Consider the following 6,000-nt stretch of genomic DNA (forward strand, 5'->3'; position numbering starts at 1 on the left):
TTCTCTGTGTGCGCTCCTTGCCGCACTATCGAAGCAAGGGACTTGCCTAACACTATGTGCGAGCCACAGACGGCTCCAAGCACACAACTAGCTTAACTAGTAAGCTCAAAAGAGGGCAATGGTGTGTCACTCACCGCTCTATGCTCCTGCCGTGGAGGATTCCTAGCCGCGAAGAAGAAGGAGACGCCGCTACGCCGCGCTCAACCGCTTCACCGCCGTCGTGCCTTCGTAATGCTCGATCGCCCACACACGCTCTCTCTCTCTCTCTCACACACACACACATACACACACACACAAGGAGGTGAAGAAGAAGAAGATGGAGATGGAGATGGAGCAAGAGCACTCTTCTATTGCACAAATGAGAGAATGAGTGAATTTTAGGTTTAGTTGGCTTTTATATGAGCTCACCCCATTCACACTTGGGCGCCCATGCTTAGCCAACTAATCCCTTGAATGTCGTAGTTAGAGTGCGCCTCTCATCGGCGATCACTCTTACCCTATTCCTATTGGACCGACAAGTCCGGTACCCGACTCTACCAAATAAATAATACAATGTCCACTGTAGGTTACAACGTCCGTCTCGTAGGTGATAGGGTGTCCGTGAGCCGTGAGGGTTAACATGCCCCCCTTCCTGATGTAGATTCCGTCCTCGGAAGCTATTGAGTTGAAGCTCGTTGGTCGAGGTGGAAGAGCATTTGAGATGAATGTCCTTAGCCTTCTTCAGCCACTGCAAAATCAAAAAACATTGCACAGTAATTGCATTCTCATAAGCGATTAAAAAGCATATGCAATTTTAGGCAGACAATTGATTGGTAACAAAATTTTAAACAATTTGTCAGCAATAAGCATTAAATTCCAATGTAATCAAATGCATAAACAGATGTAAAGGTAAAAAATTAAACAAGTATGGGGTCGCTAATTTAACGGTCTAAAGGCACTAGAGATCGACTATTAATACCATGGGTAAGCTTCTTAATTTTCTCTGGTTAATTAAGTTGTTTAATCGCGAGAGCCAAGTATTTCATGTTGGAGGGCTGACTAGAGGCTATACCTAGAGGACCTTGTAGTTAAGCTACGATAAAAGGAATTTCTCATGAAATCATAGCCTGACTGATTACCTTTACTTTGACCCCCCAAAGTCTTTTACAAGTGATTCAATTTTGATGTGTGTGCTTATTTTGTATGCCTTGGGTTTTTTGCTTTTCAAGGAAAAGCGTCCACACTAGGAACCTCTAGGGCTCTAGTACCATAGGCGATACATGTGAGTGGAGTACCAATTTAAGCAGGGATTTCTCTTCGAGCTTAAAATTTTACATTATGGAACTTTGATTTTTTTTGTTTTGTTTGTTTTCATCATTTTAATTTTGTAGCTTTGGGGGGTCATATAACTCTGATACACCTCCCACTAGAAAGCCCTAGTATATTTCACACAATGCTGCCTAAATCGGATTAAGAACCTAAGTAACCATTGCTTATTAGGAAGGCATTCCCCATGGTATTAAGAGAAGATTTCTAACACCGAGCTTGGTCAAACTAGCTTAGTCGGACTGCTTGATTTTTAAACCTAGACAAGTGATTATGACAAAAAATTACATTGAATTAAATGTTTGATACTAAGAAAATGCGGTGAATATTAGTCTACCAATCACAATTAAAGCAGACAAACATGGATGCAAAATAGATAGGGGCAATGCTAATGGACAAAAAACACCTGTTTGTGTTGATGGTCACGCTTGATCTGAAGTGTGAAGGAGAGAAAGATTCCATGAAGGTCCAAATCCTATCAATAGCAACACGCTCCTGTACACACTAGGAAACAAAAGGAATACCTCCAGGAGGCACATTAGTGGGAAAAGGTACCAACACTTATTGAACAAAACAAAAAACATAAGGAACCCTAACCTAATTATTTGCACTCCCCCTAGAGAGTCAAGGGAATAGGATATTGTAGAGGTTGGGGGGAAACCCTAAGGCTAAACCCCTATCCTCGTCGTCGAGATAAACAAAGTCATCATCCGTGAGACCATATATGCCATCCGTGTAGTCCTGTAAATTTTCTTCTTCATCATAGGTGCCCATGTTTACTAAGAAGGTCACTAGACGCCTATAGTCATCTTGGTCAAAAGGGTAGGCTTGTGCAATGGGAGAAACACTCTCTACTAAGTATGGATCAGACGTGGTCAAGAGACGTATCAGCCATTCTAACTCCTCAAAATTCCTCTCATATGCTAGCGTACCTATCAAATCCCATTCACATGCAAGCACTGGAAAGACTATGTGAAATATTTGTGAAAAGTAACGAGGGTACCACTCACCCAAGGCAGGAGTGGATGACTCTAGCGTACTAGCCATATCTGTACACGCAAATAGATGATGGTTAGAGTGCAAATATTACAAGGGTCGTGTTCTTGTGCATAATTTGTTTTTATGATTTTGTGTTATGGCTCTTGCTCTTTTACTATTTTATCGTGTTTTTGTGAGTATAAGGCTTTATATATACATTCCCTAAGATTGGAGATTAAGAGGTCAGGGAGAAAGGTTGAGAGGGAAGCAAGTGAATAATGGATGTCCACATACACTCCCCCCTTCCTTGGGTAGATCATACCGTTTGAAATGATGTCGTCACCCTTTGAAACCAGTTGTTCCAAGTTGTTATAGGTGAAGATTTTTGCCAGTATTTTTCTATTACCTTAGGTGCCTCGTCGAGTTGCAAGGGTGGTAAGGTACTTTCCCAGGATCGAACTTGAAGTGGTTCATCAGGTGATTCTTGAACACTGGAAGGTGTGGATTCCTTTGTAGCTTCATGGAGGTCCACTATTGTAGGTGGAGGCTGTGTAGAAGCTTTTACCTCTATGGATGTATTACATGAGGAGCTAGAAGCTTCATGGAACTCCCCCCTTCCTGAGCTAGGTGGAATAAATTGGTTTTGCCTTGGAGCCCAAACTAGCTCTGGACGAGGTGTGTAGCATTCTGTGATCTTTCCCTTCCCACGGTCTGCCATTGGCTTTAGCGTTACACTGTTTGACTCATATGGGTTTGTTGTCGATAGGGAAGGACACATTTTACGTTTAGGTACCCAAATTTGCTCATTTCCATCATAGTAGCCTTGGGCTTCTAATAGTCGTTTTGGAATCCATCGTGATCTGGTCTTGACTCTCCTAGGGCGCGCTCTTGGTTTTCCAGGGAAATTTTTTCTTGGAATGGATGGGAGGGTTGAGGTAGTTGGAAGTAAGGCCTTGGGGACCCATTGATATGTACTCTTAGGTCGTGCAGGTTGAGTACTTGCAATATTACTGCTTGCTGCAACTACAAGTGATGAAGTGCTAGGTTCATGGGTAGCAGGGAAAGACGAGTTAACTACCTTGGCTTGTGAATGTTGGCTATCCTTCAACTTTGCTAGAGTTTGCAACGTAGGTGACTTTACTTGAATGATAGGGGTAAGAGTCGGTGGTCGCGTCGTGACACTACCAGTATCCCAATCAATAGTGCATTTGGTTGCCAACATCCACGTGCGTCCCAGGTTTACGTTGCCTTCCATAGCTCCCGCGGGCATGACTAGAAACCTCTGCACTATGCTTCCATTGTCATAGACAATAGGGGTCTGAAGGACTCCAAGAATAGCAGTTTTCTTTTTATTAATGCCCTTGACTTGCATCGTACTCGGTGATAGGGTCGGTTTCCCTAATTGACACCAAACTCCATAGGATAACAAATTGTTTTAGCTCAATCGCATCGTACTTTCCCATAGGGGCTATTTAGCTCAATTGGGTATCGTAGGGGTGGATCATATTCTAATGAGTCGTCATCTGTGTCCTCGAAAAATGCTTGCGTGATTCCCAGATTAGCCTCTCGTTGGCGTCTAAGACGTTGTTGTCGTTCTCGAGCCTCAACTCTTGCTTGGATTTTTCTAAGCTCTGCTTGTTCCTTGGCAGCCTTCTTTTGATGGATGGCTTGCAACTCTTCCTGGCTTAGAGGATCATAAGTTCTTTTGAATTTACTCCACATGAATGGTACCTTGCGGGGTAATTTCACACACTCGATATGGTCCCTTACCAGCGTATTTCAATTTCTTCTTTTCATTACGTCCCCGTACATAAGAACTTTATCATCAACCTTGATGTCTTTATCCTTTAAATGGCTATCAAACCACTTCTTTCTCCTATCCTTCTCCACTAGAGCATTTCGCACAGCTAATTGTCTCTCTTTATCTAGCCTTTCCAGGATATATAATCGCTCCACTAAGGGGTTACCATCCCAACCTTTTTGAGAAGCTACTCGAAGACTAGGAATGACAAACTCCCATGGCATAACTGCTTCTTGGCCATACACCATCTTAAACGGTGTGCAATTAATAGCAACTTTATACGCAGTACGATAAGCCCATAAAGCTGATGTAAGCTTTAAGTCCCAATCAGTGCGATGAGCCTCAACTGTCTTTGTCAAAATGGAGATGAGAGTTTTGTTGGTACTCTCAGCTTGGCCATTTGCTTGGGGATAATAGGGTGTAGACTTGTGGTGAGATATCATGAAGTTTGATGTGAGTTCTTTTATTACTTTATTTATAAAATGAGTTCCATTGTCACTCACAAGTTCAAAGGGGCATCCAAAACGTGTGATAATGTTCTCAAAGAGGAACTTAGCTGTTGTTTTTGCATCCGCCTTTCGTGTTGCTTTTGCTTCAGCCCATTTGGTTACATAGTCGGTAGCCACAATGATATATCGTGATTGCGTGTTACGTGCAGCCGGACTAATCAGTCCTACAAAGTCTAAGCCCCACTTTTCAAATGGTTGGGTTACCTTGTTGGGATGTAGAGGCATCCTATCCCTTCTTTGTGCCTTCTTGAAGCGTTGGCATTCATCACATCCCTTTGCAAAAAGTGATGCATCCTTAAATAGAGTGGGCCACCAATAGCCTGACTGTAAGATCTTTCGGGCAGTCAACTTTCCTGAAAAGTGACCACCAGCTATGCCCATGTGTGCCTCTTGTAGAATATATAAATACTCATCTTCGCGGGCATAGCGTCTAAGAACATCATCTTTTCCTCTCTTATAGAGAGTTCCGGCCAGTAAGCAATAGGGTTCGCATTCCTTGATTAATTTTCGAGCTATATCTTTTCGCAGCTCTTTGGGTGGAAAACCATTAACTAAGAAGTTAACAATCTTTTCACTCCATTCAGGCATTGTCTCAACAATGAACAAAGGAGGTTGTTGTTGTGTAGGGAACACGGTGTCTGTAATCTGGATCTTCCTAGGTGCTGGTTCTAGATCTCTTTGGGTATCTTCTACCAAACTCCTTAAATGCTTGACTCGCTCAATCTCCTCTGTAGGGTTTGGGTAAGTTCCTATCTTCTTTTTGGATCCTCGCCATTGTGGCTCATGAAGATCTTCCTTGTTGGTTTCTATGTTAGTGGTCGTTTTGGTCTCCATGGTTTCACCTGAATCAGAATCTTCTTCAGCGTCGTTCATATATACGGGGTCATCACCAGTCCCTCTGTTGGTCTTTGAGCTGGGGTCTAACTTCGCTGCTTTTTGCGATCTCTTTCTTCGTGTTTTCTTCTTTTTCTAAGATTGGGCAATTGATGGCGTGTCTCTTTCCTCAAGAATATACTTTTGTTTTTGGACAATCGATCGTGTGAGTGCGTTTACTGGTACTATGTTTATAGTTGGTGGTGTCCCATCAACAATCTCTATTAAGTTCAATGGTGTGATTTTCGGTGCGTTTGGATTGTTAGGACAGTGTGCGATCAAATGATCTATGCCACAACGATTACAAGTGAGTATTGGCATTGCCAATGCACTTCCTTGACTTGTTTGCATTAGTGCAACATTCTTTTGCATTCTAATGGGGCACTCAGCTACTCGATGTGGTCCACCACATTGGTAGCACTGAAGAGGTGGTCTCCTAGCAAAACTATTAATGGTTTGGCCTCTTGCTGCTAGCGCAGTAGCTTGATATACCGGTTTCATTTGTCCCCAATGGTCTTCCATATAGTACATGGG

Source organism: Adiantum capillus-veneris, chromosome 15 (assembly GCF_014529385.1).
Source record: "Adiantum capillus-veneris isolate H3 chromosome 15, ASM1452938v2, whole genome shotgun sequence".
Classification (NCBI taxonomy): domain Eukaryota; kingdom Viridiplantae; phylum Streptophyta; class Polypodiopsida; order Polypodiales; family Pteridaceae; genus Adiantum; species Adiantum capillus-veneris.